At 37.8% G+C, this 19,688-nt stretch overlaps 1 protein-coding gene across 5 annotated transcripts in view; it reads right to left on the reverse strand.

Moving 5' to 3' along the window:
- Positions 1-19,688, reverse strand: part of CADM1 (cell adhesion molecule 1) — a 370,211-nt gene that overhangs the window by 188,565 nt on the left and 161,958 nt on the right. The window lies entirely within an intron of this gene.

Below are 19,688 nucleotides of genomic sequence, written 5' to 3' on the forward strand. Positions count from 1 at the left end.
TATAATGTGAAACCCAATTCACCAAGTTTGTGTTGGTAATTTTACGCTGCTTTAAGAGTTAAGTTTTCTACATAAGAGTTGACAGTCATTTCAGTATGTGTTAGACTTGAACTCCAGAGAAAGAGGAGAAGGTCTGCTTCTGATTTTCTGTACAAAAACAATGTCTGTCACCTTTTGAAAGGGGACTTCCACACTATAGCCTGTCAGGCAACACAGTCATCTACACAATCTCTCAAATCACCTTTTGCTTTTAATCAATGCTGTTACCTACTGAGATGGGCATGTTTCTCTTTAAAGCTTTCATGGGCCAAAATTATAATTTTATGTGTTATCACAATGTCACCATTTTGAATTAGACTATAACTCATAAACATGGCATTTTTTTTTAGGTTTCTGCCTAATTCAACTTCTGGATGTAAAACAAATAATTTTCTAGCTTGAAAAGTGTTGATCTGCCAGATTTATTATATGATTAATTCTCAAGTAAGGTAAACCCTCAATCAACTACAGAAGGGTCATCGTTAAAGAATAGATTAACTAAAGAGAAGAGGAAGCTGCTTATTTAACACAAGTTTACTATCTCTTTTACTTTAACTACAGTCTATTTCATTGCTGGGCAAGGGAACTTAAATTTTAACTCAGATCTAAGAAATATTTATCATTGTCACCAGCTCAAGGAAGTTATGAACTATGCCGAGCTATGAACTATACAGAACTATACGGAGGGCAGTTCAACATGTAAAGATGCTGTGTACCAGTATGAGAAGTGATGCTGTCTATAACATAAATGTGGGTAAAAAAAGGGAGAATAAAAAGATAAGGTAAGGGATATGGGCTATTTTCCAGGCCCTGAGTAAACCTTATCATTATTTTATTTAAAGTATTGAATGTTACCAAGGGGGTGAGGACAACAAAAACAAAAGTCAATACATTTAAACATGCACCCTAAAAAACACATTTGAAAACCAAAATTATTCACCCATTTTAGACCAACTTTCTATTTTGTATTGCCTGTTGGATTGCTTCAGATTAAGTAGTAATTATTTTCTTCCATTAGTTTGAGTAATGGAAAGCTAACTGTGTTCTCTGAATGTAACACTATAGGAAACTTGGGTTGGGTTAGTTAGCAAAGCCTTAGGTGCATTGTGATTCCTTTTTGTTCTTGCTTCTTTCCTTAAAATTCCAATTACTTCAGTAGCAGCTTCATCAAAGACACTGGGTCACTGGAACAAAAATCATCTACTGAGTGTACATCTCCAGCTCCCTAAAAATTCATTACACTTGGGTATCATACCATGTCTAAAACCAATCTCATCAAATTCACCCCTCCCCCTCCAAAAAAAAAGTGAACTGAGTTTCCTTCTGAATTCTATCTTGTTCATTGTACCATCGTTCTCTCAGATAACCAAGGATTAAAATATTAGAATCAACTTTGACTGAGAGCCTCCAACGACTCCAAAGTATCATAGAATGCACTGAGTACAACATATAATTCTTATCTTCCCCACAAATATCCAGCCATCAAATCTCCTTCTGTAATTTGTCTTCAACCTCACCACAGCCCCCTACCTGGTATCCTTCCCTTTAGTCTCTGTTATAATGGATCAATTAATGCCCATGATTAGATTAATCTTTCTAAGACAGCAGTTTCATCATATCACTGTGCCCTGCTCAAGATCCATCCACTGTTCTTCCCCACTGTGTAGCTTATGGAGAAAGGCTGAGAAGAGGGTTGAGGGAAACTTCTTAGCATGATATTCAAAGTTCTCCACGTTCTGACATCAACCAGCCTTTCCTTCCCAAAGCTACACTAATTGTGTTCTTGTTAACAGTAACAGAAGTAATAACAACTACAGTTATGCACCAAAGACCTGCAGGTAATTCTTGCCTTTTAAAATACTCCTCTCCAATTTAACCATTATCTTTGCACTTTTTTGCCTTTGGAGGTTCATAAAGCACTCTCTAGCTTAGAAATTCACTCTCTATATAATCCTAATTAAAAATGCAGATGTTAATAAAACAACTACATGTAGCCCATGTGAGAATGTAAACTTCTTGAGAGTAGGGATTATTTTATTCTTTCAATTTGTATGTATTCCCAGAACCTACACAGTAAGTATTTAATAAATGTTTCTTGACTAACTAATACAAAGACCTTGTTCTAGCTACAGGGGGACAATCTGTCCTCCAAGGAATAAACAATCTAATAGGCATGAGATTAAAAAAACTCACTTGTAAGACAAAACATATAGTTTGGAGAGTTAGCTCCTTTTTCCACAATCCCAAAATATTGCTGCCACACCTGGCCAGGTAGCAAGCCTAGATTACATATTAAAAAAAGGCTCTCAAGACAACATAAAACAAGACAATCCTTTGAACTCTTTTTCCCCTGCTTTGGTCTAATCACTTTTCTAAGCTGTAGCTTGAAATTTTCTTTTAAACTCCCATTATAACTCTTTATCATTAATCTGGGTCTCCTTCAAATCATCTCCAAGGATGTTATTTAGTGAAACTAAGGAGGAACCGACAGGAGCTGGGGTGAGAAGATTCTTTTCAATATCATACACACCCATAATGTCATAAATTGGCTGCTTGCCATGAAAATCCACTAAGACTGAAAGTCTAAGTGGGTCTTGTGTTGTTATTTAATTTTTGTTATATTTGTGCCCAACTAGTATATAAACTCACTAAAAATAGAAGTCATATCATTGCATTTTATGACAACTATGACTATATTATATTGTAGATGAGAAGTATTAAAGAAATATTCACAGATTTATTTTTGAGGTCCAGAACCAAGATTTTAACCTTTAAATTCCCACTTTGGAATTTTCTCCTGTAAACCCAACCCTGTGGGAAAACAAGCAAAAAAAAAAAAAAAAAAATCATGCCACTTTCTCAAACAGGGCAACGACTACATATCAAAATGCCACCAACAGCTACCTACTGATCTGATGCCTACAAACCCAGCTTGTTCAAAAGCTCTGGTCTCCAGATTACACCATGAAGGATCACTACCATGCTGACCAAAGAAACATACAATATAAATTAGACTTCTCACTAGCCCTTCAGAGACAAACAGAAAAACCAAGGACAGAACTCATCAAAGAGCCCAAGTACTACAACTGGAGCCAGGAAGCATACAAGACATACCCACTTCTCATCCATAAATTTAATATGATTTGCTTCTCCTTGGAAAATGTCAAGGCTCAGCAAGGGACAGAGCAAGGTTAAGAGAATCTGACAGTAAGGACTGGATGGAGTTGAAAGCTGAAGTCTTGCAAGTTTATCTACACAAGCAGCACAACTTCTCCTGGCATCTTCCCAAGCAAGCCCGTTGCCCTCCAGCTGCAAATAAGCAACAAAAAACCCCACAACTCTCTCATACTGTCCTACTACACCTCGCAATGTGCATGGCCCTGCTGGCTGGTCTATAGGATTTTGTCAAGCTGTCTTTAATCTTTAGCTTTGTATACACTAGTACAACTGAACTGGCAAGTCCTTAAATTGCTGCTATTTACGTCCTGGTAGTTTTGTGATTTATCTCAGAGGAAAAGCCTTGGTGTTAACACTGGGTAATGGTAATATTCCCAAAGTCGATGTTTAGCCAAGGTGCTACTCTTTTAACTGTTATGAAGTCCCCTCCAATTCAGTGAAGCATTTCCCTTGTTGCAATTTAAATCTGTATTTTTTAGACACTCACATATAAAAAAATAAAGCTACGCACATTAGCAAGTCATAATTTTATTAATCATCACAAACAAGAAGAAAACTCTTATTCTCTGCCCATCCGCTTTGTGGAAATAAATGCCTTCCAAGATGTTTACATCTTATCCCTTGGTCTTTTTTATAACACTATGGGACTTCTTAGACCCAACTTCTTCCATTATTTTTGTAAAGTTTATTCTCCACAAAAGACTTGTCAAAAGCAGGCAAAATAAAAATGACTAATGAAATGTCCGCCTATTAAATAAAAACATTATTAATCATGCCTTTCCTTCAACACACATACAAATAACCCAATCTATACTTTGTAAAAACTCTGTACATAGAAGTTTTCCCTTACAGAGATCCCCAGACTGCTACACTATACGGGGAGGCTCTCTCATAATTTGTCTCTGTTTTATTGTTATTGTTGTTGTTATTGTCATTGCCGCATCTGGACACAAAAATCTTTTTTTTACATTTGAGCCTAGTGAGATCCTGCTAACGACGGCTATTAACACAAAATGTGCCTACCCACCCCCCACTCCCACCCCAAACAGGGAATGGCAGATATATCTAACTGTCCCCTCGAAAACTCTGGGAAATCCTAAAGCCTTTCCAGGCCGGCTCACCATTTTTTCATTTCAAGCAATCTTCATTCACTGACAGTCATAGCATAATTCAAATTCTACCCCCTCCCTAAGCCCAACAAGAATAAAATAACTCTATTAGCTTTCACGTTCGCCCAATAGGTTCTCAAGACAAAGCCAGCAAACAAGTCGGTAACCCTGAGAACGTTTCTAAGGTCAGTAGGAGTGTAATGGGGGATGTGGCAGATGAAGAACGAGGTAGATTACTAGGTCTGAGTTGAAAAATGGCTCTTTCTGCCAGCGCGTACCTGGATTGACTGCTATTAGTGATCCTGGTTCTGTCAATTTTCTCTCGTCAAAGGACAAGAATTAGTTGGTGGTTATTTATGCCTCCTATGCAAAGAGAATACGAGGCGGCTGATCCTGGCCAGTGGTCCTGGATGTTAATACAAAGTTTTGCAGCCCTTACAACCATAGAATGTTAAGAGTTAGAAGAGAATTGGGTGGCCTATTTGAACTGCTTTGTTTTGCATCAGAAAAAAAAAAGAGAGAAAGAGAGAGAGAGAGAATTTCTGTATGGAGAAGTAGGCAGCTAGAAGGCCCAGTGGGTGGAGTGCCTGGTCTGGAATCATAAAGACCCATCTCCCCAAGTTCAAATCCCATCTCAGACACTAACTAGCTATGTGACCCTGGGCAAGTCACTTAACCCTGTTTGCCTCAGTTTCTTCATCTATCAATAGAGTAGAGAAAAAAAATGGCAAAATGCTCTAGTAATCTTTGCCAAGAAAACTCCAAATGGGGTCAAGAAGAGTCAGACATGACTGAAGAACAATAAACAAAGGGGGAAAGTGACTTGCCCAAGGTCACCCAGCAAGTGAATGGCAGGTTGGAACTCATATGCAAGCTGCCTGGCACAGGTCCAGCTCCCTTCCTTAACTATTACACTCATCCATTCAATAACTTAATGAGACTGACGTAAATCTGAGAGCAGGTGTGCACAATATGTTGTTTTCATCTCCCCACTTGGCGTTATTAGCACCTCCCATCACTCACTTTGGCAGGTCATTTCTAATATTAGCATCATACTCAAGCTGCATACTTGGGAGAGAGAGCCATCTCCGGCCATTCTTCTATATAGTTTCTTAGGCAAAAGAACATTTATTTCATGTCCTTCGATAATTAACCTTTACTTCGTGGTCTTAAAAGAAGAGCAGATCAACTTCTTTTTCTGACATGTGAGAAGATTCTTTAGACATAAAAATATGAAAGGGCATTTTTAACCACAGGGAGACTAGAGTGCAAGGGCCTTCGGAGTAAGGGGATATTTTTTACCTCTACCAAAACAGATGTTGGGGAACATTTCTAAGTTTAAAAACTCTACAGTGTTTCTTGAGTAAGGCAAGTTTAATGCCCTCGCTTTCCTGCTATGCTACAACAGTTTTACATCTCCGTTATGTGCATCTGAAGTCAGTTTCAGGACTATTCACAATGTCAATCATATATTATAGCTAAACTTTAACCAATAGCATTGTCCATTACACACATCTACAACCCTTTTAAGAAGAAAGAAAAACGTGAAAGAGAGTGGCACATGAAATATAAGTTCCATATAATGCTCGGCTACTTTTTATGCCAAGTTATGTACTTCAAATCAGTTCACCAAAAAAATACTTTGTGGAACTGATTATTTGGGAGACATAGAAGGACGGGCGTGGAGATGGAATTAATTATAAGAATTGAGTAATAGAGGAAATCAGATCAAATATCTGGAATAAACTAATCCTTCGTCCATCCAATACCTGACCCAGAGATTCAGGGAGGATGTTGCCACAGGAAATGCAGGATGTGACCGGTATATTAAAGTCATCACACTTGGCTTCGTGATTTCAAGATGAACTTTAACTGCCACAATAAAGTTCTACAAGCAAAAAGTCTTAATATTATTGATAAGTTTTCCAAGTTTGTTAATAAAGATGGTAAATTACTTGGGCTGAAATCTGTCATTTGTTAATCAAATTTAATAGTTATTTCTTCCTGCAGACACATTCAGAAGACAAATTATCAATTTCTGTAAATCATAATTAGTTCTGAGGCAGGTTCCAATTCTCCTAAAGATTAGCTCAGTGCAATTTAAATTAAAGACACTCAGCTACCATACAAGTTGGAGCAGAACCTTTGCCTTCATTAAGGTGCTTGAAATCTTGGGTTATGACCACTTGAAGATTTGCAGTAATAATTCAAAACACTTTTGCTATATTCACCGAAGCCAATTTTTGCTAAATACACAGACAAGACAGGGAGAAGATGCAAGTCCTGAATGCCCCTTTTCTCTATTTGTTATGGTTCCCCTATAATGAGTAGACTGTATTGTTACTCCTGAGTCTCTGTCCAATCTCTAATTTTCTTTAAGAATGGGTTAGTGCCAGGAGGAAAATTGCTCACCATTGCTGTGGAGGTACTTATTTAAAAAGAAATAAAACATGATTAATTTCAAGTGCCTCACAATTAAAAATATGATCAGAGGGTCATTTGAGCAATTTAGCTACACTGGGAAGGGTCACAGAACTGTGAGGTTTGAGAAACCCCAAGCTAAACACTCAGTATATATATTTATTGTCACTGGAAGCATATTAGATTATTAAAAGGGACATGCTAATGTGACATTTTGCTATTACAAAGGAAACTCAGTACTAAAATTAGAGCATAAATCAGGCAGATATGCCTCTAGAAATGCAATCAACTTTGTCTTCCACTCATCTTCCTCCACGCATCAAAGGGTTATACTAAATTCTATTTTGTATTTATTTGTTAACTATATGTATTGCTTCTCTTGAAGTTCACTCAGTACAGAAATTCAGCTGCATTTCAGCAAAACATTTAGCTTAATGCAGATAAAACAAGGCGATTTAGGGCATCAGAGAAATATACTTAAAAATCAAGATGGAAAAATAAACTTATTAGTTTTGAATATTTATCTAGATTACATTTCATATGCAAGGCACTCTTGAGTAAAGCTCTCTTTTTGCATTGCAAGTCTGTCTCTATACTCATAAAGTCCAAATTGCCCTGGAAAAAAGCAGTACAACCCAACCACTTCTGTTCACAAAACAATGGCTAGTTTGGGGGTGTAGACTGCAGACAACATAAAGTAAATCACTGTCATGAAATAATAATTAGAATTGTAAAAATAACCTCCACTGCCTCAGCTGACTAATGCACAGTGCCTGTTAGAGCCCATATTTCACGTCTGGAAGTCACTAAATGAAATTAGCACTTTCTTTCCAAAGGCAGACTGTTGGTATTTTTGCCTGGAAGGAAAGGGAAACCATTTCATACCCTCTCTCTAATCCAAAATAGCAAAAACTCGTCATGGTTTTTGCTTGAAGGAAAAACTGTTAAAAAGTTTGGCTAGAGAGCAGATCATGGTTCAAACGCAACAGTGATTCCTATCTTGTTTAAAGACCGCATGTGCACATATACAGTGGGGAGTGAGGTAGTTCAGTGGTTAGCCCATTCCATTAGTGATATCTAGGGTCAGAGGGTTGCTCCCTACCTGGGCCTAGTTATCATTGTTCATTGTTCCTTGACCAAGCTCTGCCTCCAACCACAGCCAAATAATCATTTTTGTAAAAGGTATGCTCGGGGGCAGCTGGGTAGCTCAGTGGATTGAGAGTCAGGCCTAGAGACAGGAGGTCCTAGGTTCAAATCCAGCCTCAGACACTTCCCAGCTGTGTGACCCTGGGCAAGTCACTTGACCCCCATTGCCCACCCTTACCACTCTTCTGCCTTGGAGCCAGTACACAGAAGTTAAGGGTTTTAAAAAAAAAAAAAAGGTATGCTCCTCACCTGTCAAAATGATGAGGAAAAGAGAGGGCATTTAGAGTGTTTGCTTGAGTCAGTAGCTGTCATCTATGTACAAAAAGAATAGCACCTTTAGCAAAGTCTCATTCCAGAACCCAACTGGAGAATATTGTGGGAGCCTTAGAAAAACAGGTTATTCAGCTACTCTGAATGTGCCCAGGACTAACTTTCAAATCAGTCAGCTAACCATAAATACTCAAAAGCATCATTAGTGAATTCAACATTGAATTTCATGCCTTAAAAGAAGTTAGTGCATTAGTAATTAGCATTTCCTTTGTTTTGAATTCAATGAATTCCTATCATCCTTCAACACTGTTTAGCTAAAGCAAACAAAAACAAAAAAAAAATCATATTATTCTTTCTAAGCCATATAAAAGTGATCTGGGAAGTCACGTTTTAAATCGCTATCATGGATTAGCTTAAGGCAATTATTTCACTTGCTGCATTCTTTTACAAGAACTTAAAAAAAAAAAAAATCAAGCCTCTTGCCTAACAAGAAAAATGAAATCCCATTAGTTGTGTCTCCAGTGTATATTAACATTCCTTTTGTTTAGAAAGGTTAATATCCCCCAAATAAAGGAGCATACAGTGCCTGTTAAAATAATTACATCATGACATTTTAGAAAGGTTGGCAAATAGACGTTGTTGCAAGCATTGAAACAAACAAAAGTAAAAGCAAGTAGTTCTTAAATTATCTATGACTTAAAAAATGGAGCACGCTGGAAAATGGTGCCATGTTGGTTGTCTTAAAAGGACACGTAAGCTCTCTGTGACTTTGGGTCTGTCTCTCTTATTCTCCTTCAACTCTCCTTAACGCTCATACCCCTCAAACTGAGGACTTATTTTTGGAAAAGCAAAATTCCAACTGAACAAAAGAAATGCAGCAGAGGATCCAGAGCTGATAGTGTGGGGTACCAATATAAAATTCAATTATTCCAGTGCTGAATAGGGTTTCTCTAAATCCATAACATTCATTTTATAGATAAAGAAATCGAGGCTCAACAAAGTTAAGTGATTTATCCAAGGTCACACAGACACCTAGAGTAAGGACTATTGAACCCATGCCTTCTCATACCCAATCTAGCATCCTGCAACATTTTGGTTAGATCTCTACCATGTGTCCAAACCCACACTTCTAAAAAGGCCTAAACAGAATATTCCGTAACCAAGATTATTTTTCTCTTCCTGGGAAACCCATATAAGATTCACAGCACCAAGAAAGGGCAATTAAAGTTTCAATAATTGTTTTTCTAATACTAGAGGGAGAAAATGCTTTTCAGACTTTTTAAGAATAAAAAATGCTACTCTCACACTAATGCTGAAAACAGAAGGTCGCAATTCTCTGCATAGAGCAAAAGCTCTACCTGTTTGGATACAGCAAACAGTGATCCGAAATACTCACGACTAAAACAAAAACTACCTGGTTGTCTGATTCTCTTTGGAAGTTCTCTGTGTGTAAGGAGAGGGAGGGTACGGCAGGACACCATGAGCAGTGGGGGAAAGGAGGAGGCAGGGAGAGGGGAGAGAGATTCTCCCCCTGCCATTTAAACTCAAAGAAAGCTTCCCTCTGTGAGTTAATGATAGGCCAACCTCTGAACAGCAGGTCAGGGAATCTAATTGAACAAGTACTTTAAGAGGCTTATTAATATTCCCAAAAGTCATGGAACGCTTTCCATCAGCAATCCCAATAATACCAATAACAAATTGTGCACATGCACTGATGAAAAGGCCACTGACTTAATGGGTCTCAGGGAGATAAAGTTGGTTTGTTGGTTTTTTTAAAATGTTCTAAGTAAGATCAAATACAAGGCACTGCTAAAAGTATCCAGAACCGATATACTTCTGCAGGCAAGGAATTAAATCCTATGATCCTACCTGTGGGTCGAGCCTAGGCTTCTCCCCTGAAATGACAGGAGGAACTGCTCCCTTCTGTCCAGGGCAGCTGAACCGCAAGGCCTGCTACTTGGCATGGCTCAGCTGGGCTCCTCTGGAATGCCAGTATGTGGCAATGGTCTCCCAAGGGCACAGGATCTCCTGTTACCTCTTGTTGTTGTTTTTACACCCTCACCTTCCATCTTAAAATCAGTATTGAGTATTGGTTCCAAGGCAGAAGAGTAGTAAGGGGTAGGCAACAGGGGTTAAGTGACTCACCCAGGGTCACTCAGCTAGGAAGTGTCTGAGGTCAGATTTGACCCAGAATCTCCTATCTCTAGGCCTGGCTCTCCATCCACTGAGCCATGCAGCTACCTATTTACGGGCATAGTCACTGACTTCTTTGTATAGAAGTCAGTGACTATGTAGATTTCTGTTTATGTGAGGTTAATTTTTACTTGGAGTTGAACCAAAGCCCAACTCCAGAACAGAATTCACTCCAACCTACTCAAGGAACATGTGTTCTCAAACATGGCGGGGGTAAAGAAGCAAAAAAAATCTGAGCTGAAAGACAAAGTTAAATAAAATCTATTTTCTGTCGGCCTTCCTGAAATCTAACCCAAACCACTCACTAAATTTGAGACCCCAAGTCAAAGTCTAATTTATATGCAATAGCACCTTTAGAGCTATGTCACTGCCTTAGAAGGGGACACGAGTATGATGTGTCAACAGGGTGCTCAAAAATGTTGGCGCTGCTCCACAAGGTTTCCCTGTTCAGCTGAGGGACACAGCATATGCTGAGCTTCATGACAGGCGACAGCCCCTTGTTTTGCTTATTCATTTCCTTTTTTGGCATGCCTCATTCAAGTCATACATACTAAATGATCAGCACAGCACTTTTCCCATCAATGGAAACTTTATGACTATATTAACCACATCTAAGTCTCTGAACATTTAAATTAGGATACTCACCTTAAAGAATTTCACTCAAAGATCTACCTATAATGTCATTTCAAAGGACCAAAGACCCTTCCTAAATTAGCAATCATCAGCTTCATGATAAGCCATTTTTTATTCATTCCATTCATCTTCAATACAATACATTAGGAAGCTAGACCTTCTTTAAATGCCTTCAATGATTGCATCAACATATATTAAAGCTAATAGGTATCCAGTCCATGTCTCTCTCTCTCTCTCTCTCTCTCTCTCTCTCTCTCTCTCTCTCTCTCTCTCTCTCAGAACAAAGCCGTGCCACAGATCAGAGGGAAATTTTTATTGGACGTGATTGACGTGAATTAGAATTATCAAATGCCAAAAGCCCAAATCCATGGGTGTTTTTAAATCCAGAAAAGAAACCCAAGAAATGATCAATTTAACGGGCATAATTTGAAGTATAGGTAAACTAGTAGGAACTTTAAAATGCTGTAGGTTTGGGGTAAGCTTTCTACTACTAAATTAAAAAAAAAAAAAAAAGGAATTTTTAAGAACCTAAGTTGATCCACTGAATTATACTTTACACACTATGCATTTATATTGCTCCCTTCACCAGGAACATTATTTCCCATAGTACTCCCATGGGATAAATGGATATTATTCTCATTTTATTAAATGAGTAATGAAGACAGTGAGACCAAATGATTTAAGTTGTACAACCTTGTACCATTGCCAAAGTCAAGGCTTCCACTCAAATCTTAGACCAATCCCTCTGGTATTTCCAAAGCCTAAGCATGCATAAGTCCAACCAAACCCTTTTCTATCCTTTTAAGTAAAAATAATCTCATTATCACTTAGGTAAAAGGGACCTAGACTTAATATTCTCACAATATAGTAATAAGCATACTCATTGATCATTCTCTAGACTTTTAAGGATATCATTGAATTTCCCTCAAAACAGCTCTAGGAGTACAAGAGTAGGAGTACAAGAACTGTGCCCATTTTATAGATGCTGAGGCAACTGAGATTCACTGAAGTTGAGTGATTTGGATAAAGTCATTAACAAAAAGAAAAAATGGGCAACATTTCATTACATACAGAGAAATGGTTATGACCTACAGTCTAACCAAGTCTGTGTTATAATCAAACACTTTATAAGGGACTTTCTACAATGGAGCTGTATATCTAGGATTAAACAGCTCTATGTCTAGCATTTAAACAGCTGCTCTCATAGAGATCATAAAAACCCAAATAACTCATCGTCTGGCCTCTACCTACTTAATCATAGCACCACAGAAATATCACCAATGTTCAAGAACTTTTAGCCTTCAGCTTAATTTAAAAAATATGTCAATGTTTGTAAAGTTAATGCACTACCCTCAAACACTGGAGACAAATTGATACTATATAGTACTTTTCAAAATGAACTCTCGAGAAAGAGAGAGACAGAGACAGAGAGCTAGAGACACACAAAATCTTTCGATATTAGAAGCATAATCATTCTACATATTCCTTTGCTCTTGGGAAAAAGTATGAAGAAAAAGGCAATCTACTCCAATCACGTACCAACATTATAGTGCAAGCACCGGCCTAATTCCTTCTTGGAGTTACGTTAATATTGGCCTACAAGAATCAACTCGTTTTCAGAGAAACCTGACAAATGATACAACAATGAAGAAAATTTAAACATGTGCTCTTTTGCTCTCGAGGAGAAAAATCCCAAGTGTAGCAACAGAAAAGAAACTATTCCTTCAGCCTTCAAGGAGCTATCTGGCTAGATTAGCCGCCAGGAAACTTGAGCTTCCCTAATGGAATTTGCTTTGCCCCTTCTATCCTGCTTCTCTCCTTTGGTTTCTCTTTTACTATAAACAGAGCAGCATACTTGAAATGATAACTTTGCTCTATCAATAGAAGAAAAAGTAAAATGAGAAGAAGGGCAATATCCCTAAAGAGATCTCATCGTGCTGAATGAGTTCATTCATTAATTCATTCATATTCACCCACTCAGATATAAATATACTGTGCTAGGCACTGGGTATGATAAGCAACCTTCCCTGATACCTTCACAAAAACCTCTGGGGATAACAGAAGTCAAAAATAAAATGAACACATGCAGGGGTAGAATAGATAAGAGGGTTTAACTTAGAGACCAAAAGATCTGCATGCAAATCCAAACACTAATTGGCTATATGATGCTGAACAACTCACTTAACCCTCATCTTCCTTAGTTTCTCCATCTGTAAAGTTGGGATAATAGCACCTTCCAAATAGGAATGTTGTGAGGATAAAATGAGATATATAAAGTGCATTGCAAACCTTAAAGCACCATATGACTGGAAGTAGTTGTTGTTTTGTTAGTAGCAGTGATAAAATGAAGTCTCTGGGCAAACCCTAATCCTATTACAATGAAAAGATTGCTTCAACCAGGCACCTAAAAACTAAGAGTAAGCCTGAACATTTCTCCAAGACTGAGCTTCTCAAACTCAGATGCTAAAAATATACTCTTTCCCCACCACCCACTAGTTCACATGCCCACTGAGTATTTCACACTGATCACTAGTTTTATTGTCAGAACATAAAGATAAATGTTTTGCGTTTCCCCTATCAAGCAAACAAAACCAAGAGGAGTAATCTTGAATCAATCATCAAAGCAGCCTCTCAGGATAGCTTTGTATACATATATGCATTACCCATTTTTTTTCATATACTACAAAACGAGAGGCACATCTGTCTGGCTTGTCAGAAGATGGCTGAAATTTTTGAGAAACTGTTCTACAGATGTTCCTGGGACTAAAATATTGTTCCTACGAAAGGATGACAATTTTCCAGCTCAGTGGCCAAGTATACTGCTCAAAGGCATGCGTTGCCAATAGAGAATCACTGCAGATGGCAAGGTTAGGAATTCTCTTTTTTGTCCTATTAAAACTTCTCTCCACTACAGTATATTAGGCAATTTCACGATGGAAAATGGAAAAATCGGACCAAAAATTCTATTCCATTTTAATATAAAATCTCTTAGATATCAATCTAATCTAATAATCTATTTGTAATATCCCTAGTGGAAGAGAGGCCTATTGGAGCAGATGTGACATTGTTGTATTACAAATCCTCTTAATCAAACAAATGGGTACCTTTCTAGATTACAGTGAGTTCGGCATTATGAGTCCATCTTTGTTGAATGCTGAAGATTAATTAAATTCAAATGTAACAGAATGATACACACACACTAGAATTACACATGCATGTACGCACACACACAAACACACAATCTTTTACCTAGCAAAAACAACTTCCTACAATTCCAAATGTAATTTATCTTCATAGTAGACAAAGTTTGAAGTATGGGAAAATGATAAAGCACAAGCTGAACCTTGGCATTACATAAACTTCACCCAAAGCTCTTCAATTCCGGACTGTACAAAAACCTTGCTATGTCAAATTTGAAAAGACTCTTGCATAGAAAGGGTTAAAAACCAGAGAGCCATGACCTCTGATAGAAATCCTTCCTAGGAAAGGGAATAAAAACTGAGCTCATTTTCATTTCCAGTCAAACCAGATGGCCGAAAGTAAAAGGCTGTGGAAACTACGATACTAGCATTATTGACTGTAAAAGGAGCCAAATCATATGAGTAAGAATGGATACAAATAAGTAAATCTACCTTGATTGCAACTTACACTTTTTGCTGACTCCAAAATCTTTTGTGGTTGCATCCTAACAAAAAGGTATGGTGAAATTAAATTACAGTGACAATAAAGGTTAACATTTTTGAGCACAGATGAAATGGGGCATTTGCCAAAACCTGCTAACACTGTTTATGTGATTAATAATGGCTAAAGGGCCTGAGCATTAACAGCATAAAATCAGTAAGTTGAGAAAGAAGGAGGAAGAAAAAAAAAATCACATTCCAGATGAAATCCTAAAATTAAATGCTGACACCCAAAAGGCATGCAGGTTAAAAGTCTGCAGCAGATGAAAATATTTCAAAGCCAGATACATTTCCTGTTGAAAATTCCTTACATTCCATGACTAAATCATAACTGCTACAAGCGGCATTGCAATCTCTGATTCTGCTGATGTCCACAAAGTGAACTGTGCTAGCTCAAGAAGTTCATGCTGTCAGCAGAACCCCTTGACGAAACACCATTGCATTCTAAAGGCAAAATGAAGTGTCTGGAAGGCAATTCCCAGGTCTTAAAAGGGAAAGTGTGGACTATGATCCTCTTCTAAAGATTCACTTTCTTTGTACTCTTTCTTGGTCCCTCTAATCTACCCAAGTTCTACCAGAATCAAAAATATGTCAGCATTCAAATGCCCCATAAATGCATCTCTCCTTAACAAAGAAAAAGCACATTTGTGGATTCTATCATAATCAATTAATATATATTGAGTGTAATTTGAATACTGAGGGCTGCACTGGCACAAAGACTACTTCTTGACTGGCTTTAACTGAGTTCATGTAACATGACATTCACATAACACTCTCCAGAACACACCAAATGATCTATTTCTTTGCCCTTCAAGATTTCAGCCTCACATATACAAACCAAAACATCAGAAAAAGACAGCAAAATATTGAGGGGGGAGGGGGGAAGAAGGACACACTTAAACCAGTAAAGTAGTTCATACAATATTTAGTCATTATCAGTATTTTGTGGTTCTCAATTCCAATATCATTAACAATCTTTTCTTAACTGGGGATTACTGACAGACCTGCAAAACCTGCAAAAAAAGTAAGGCGATAATAAAGTAGTCAGCATTTTAGTCCATCTATATTCCATCAAGAAATTTTATACCTGTGGCTCAAGTCACGCCTATACTTGCCCTATCCCCTTCTAGTTTATCAGGCCCCATATAAGGGCTCTCCTACTTTAAAAGGTATCAAAGCTCTTGATGAGGATGTATCACTCTGGCCTCTGAACTCAACCAAATGGATCCTTCAGAGACTCAGCAATATGACCAAAAGAATCAGAATGCCTCAGAACTTGAGCAGGTTAGCACCAAAAAGACTAGTCACCATTTCCTCCTGACAAGTTGTAGTTTCTATGGCTACCATATTTTGCATCTGGTTGAGATGGAAACAATTCTAGGCAAATATTAAATAGACTAAGAGTTAGAAGAAGAACAGTTCGGAGTTGTATCCAAGCAAACAATGCCATTTATTCCATGGTCTCCAGCTACCTTTCTGTTTCCAGTAGGCGATAGTTAACGTCTCTAGCAGAGTTTAGGTAGGGTTAGGGTTCTTTTTTTCTCATTTAAATATTCAAAAACAAGTTCCAGCAGAGGGTTGTAATAAACTCTTCACTGAGGTTAATGATCCCTATACCAGTAGAATACTGATGAGACTAGAATTGCCTAACAAGCACTTGGTATAAAATAAAATCAAATCAAGTGCCAATACACGGTCAAACCCTTTTGCCCCATCTTGTACCACTGAGAATAAGTGGATTAGCTATTTTGGAATGTTAATTATGAAAAATGCACCTTGGTGTCAGAAAATGGATGGTTTGGTATTTTTCCTCTTAACCCTGATGAAGTTTCCTGTATTACAGCCAATCTTCTAGATGAAAGATACTATGTGCACAGTTTCCCACAGATCTCAGGAGTATTTGGTAGACTAACAGTCAACAAAGTAGTCAGTTTTAGTTAGTAGATAAATTTGCAGCTTAGTTAGCAAGAAATTATTAAAAAGAGAGTTGCAAAGGAAAGATTGGCCAAAGGCATTATCAACAGTTCACTAGAGAAATTTGCTTCATGCAAATCCCCTACAAATGTTATTTGTGGACACAGATGACCTGGAGCCCCTTTTACCAATGAATGATTTGATTAAGATTGAAGTAAAACATGAAGATACTATTAGAACCTTCCTTATTCCACAATATAACTTAAAAAACTGTAAAGATGTATAGTCTTTAAGCAGCCAAGTAATCATGAGAGGTAAATTGTGGCCCAGTGACCTCACTACCTCTGCAAGAATTAAATTTAATAAACATTTATTAAGTACTTAATCTAAGCCAGGAACTGTGCTAGTTGCTGGATAAACAAAAGATTCTTTGGATGAACTTTTTAGGACAGTTTATTTCTTTATCTTGTCTATAGGTATAGGAAAGGGAGTGATCTCCCAAAGCATTGGGATTCCCACTTGACTGTCTAGACCCTTTATAATAGACCAATCACATTTCAGAACTTCAACTAAATCCAGATAAAAATCAAATAGTTTTCTAGCCTTCGTACTTGATGATAGATACTTCAGAGTAGTATGTCCTTTTGATTGTCTGGTCTACTAGGGAACTAGTACATTTCTTTTTAATTCTAGAAAAGAAAGATAATTAAAATACAAAGAATGATCCTTGTTTTCTGATGGATATTCACTGTCTACAACCAAGATTAAGGCTCACCTGGTTCACCAATTTCTTCTAGTTCCCATCATTTGAAAAGTATCATCTGTAAAATCATCCTCACTCCATCCCCTCCTATCTCTTCCCAAATTTCCCATTAAGGCTCCACGTCAACCCATACTCTATAGTCTCTTGCCGTTACTCATAACATCCTTTTGGCCCCACAGTGTATGCCTTGGCACAAGTTCTATCGTCAGCAGGACATGGCATAGCTAGTGCCAAAGAACCACAAGCATTCAAGCACCAGTGACCTTAAAGAGAGGTCGTAATTACTAACTCCTACCGTTTTTTGACAGTCGACTGCTGCTCTTTGAATGTCAGAGCACTCTAAATTCCACTGAATCATGCAGTAACTTGTGGGCTGAGTTTGTTTAGGGATGGGTGTCATATATGGAAAATGGGTGCCTGCCTGTCTTGTAGGAAAAATATTCAGAAGAGATCACAAACATAGATAGTAGCAGGTTTGATTATTTGCCAAGTGAGTTTTAGGATGGTTTTCTTTTCTTTTTTTTTTTTTTTTTTATGCAACAAACTAAATGACTACAGTTAAGGATAATGGGAAGGGAAAGATGAATATATTCAAAAGCATAATAAAGGAGGTTTACAACTTGAAGAGTAGAAACTTTCTTTTTCTTGTCTTCAAGGTCAGTACAATACACGCTGCAGTGATTCAACTAGGAAAACTGGGAAATATCCCTCAGTTCCTGAAAGGAAGGTCTAAGATTACTTGAATACTCCCTAGGCTGCCACACAGGACAGAAACAGATGACCCTGAGATGTCCCCCTATTGTATTTTCTATAATTCCATGAGCCAAACTAGGAGGTTTGGGATGTGGTTTCAATTATGGAAATATCTACATACTCTAGCTATGAGCACATAACTGTGCTTAAAGCTCAAATTTCTCAATTTCAAAATCTTTCCACAATTCTACTCTCATTTACTCCTACAACTCCTTTACGACTGCCAAGATTCCCTTAAGAGAGCTCCTCGTATTTATGCTCACTCCCATCTCTATATCTCTTCAATGCCACCCATTTTATACTTGGAAACCTCCCAATTAACATTCCCTAGAATCCTGCTCCTCTTTGCTTCCTTTCCTTCTTAAACAAACATGGGTCTGAATTACAACCGTTTGCCCTTATTTCCAGAGGGAACACCTGGCTTCAGTCTGGCAGAAGTATATATCTCTCACAGCCATAAATTTCACCATTTAAAAAAATCACCACATGTTTTATGGAGGAAAAAGTATTTGGCACTCTAAGAATAAACAAAGAAAAGCAGCATTGCAGGGCAGGATCACACTGTAGCCTGAATTTCTGCTATTTCTTCTGGCCAAGAATATATCCAGCTCTTACATCATAGGGAAATAGATAGGGCCTGGACCAGTGATTTCCCTTAAACTATAGCCGGGGGGAAATTACACTTATAACCAGGTATAGGGAGCATGTAGGCAGTTCCTGACCAATTCGAACCTTAGCACCCTATTTTGAGATCCTTTTAAGTGGACCTTATACAAGGCGATCAAGACTAAGGACTAAGATTACTTGAATTCTCCCACAGAGGAGAGGAACAGATGATCCTGAGATATCGCTCTGTTGAGTTTTCTATAATTCCATGAGCCTATCTCTGAGGTTTCTAATCACTCCATTCCTCTGAGATGTACCTAACTCTTCATTTGAAGAAGTACAAAATTCTCAAGCTTAAAGCGGCTGTAGGAAATCACCTAGCCTAACTTCTATTCCCAAGTCCAGAGTTATCAGGTGACTCAATCAATCGAATAGAAAGTGGCAAAACCATACTAATAACTCAGATGATCAGAACACTAATACAATATGGAAGCAACATGATACAGTGCAGTGCAGTCAGATTCATATAGAAACATGGGAGGGGAACACAGTGCTCAGTGCACCAGGTCTGGAATTAGAAGAATCTGTATTCAAATCTGACTTTAGACACTTTCCAGCTTGTGTGACCCTGGACAAGTCACCAAATGCCTATTCATCAACTGCTATTCTATTTTAGAATTGATACTTAGATAGAAAGTAAGGGTTTTAGAGGGGGGGAAAAATAAAGAAACTTGCTGATCCAAGTATTTGAAATTATCTGTTTTCTTATATTTTTGCTTATTTTGTTAAATATTTCCAATAACATTTTAACCCAGGTCAGCTGCATTGGAGAAGTGTTGTGGCTGAGAGCTTTACCCTTCTGGAGTAGTGGAATGAGCACAGGACCAGAAGCTAGAAAAGCCTTGGTCCCTTCTTATCCTGGATTGATATTAGCTACTCTACACAGATAGGAGTCCTACTCAGCTTTGTCAGGAATAGACTCTG

This window comes from Gracilinanus agilis, chromosome 3 (genome assembly GCF_016433145.1).
Source record: "Gracilinanus agilis isolate LMUSP501 chromosome 3, AgileGrace, whole genome shotgun sequence".
In the NCBI taxonomy this organism is placed as follows: Eukaryota; Metazoa; Chordata; class Mammalia; order Didelphimorphia; family Didelphidae; genus Gracilinanus; species Gracilinanus agilis.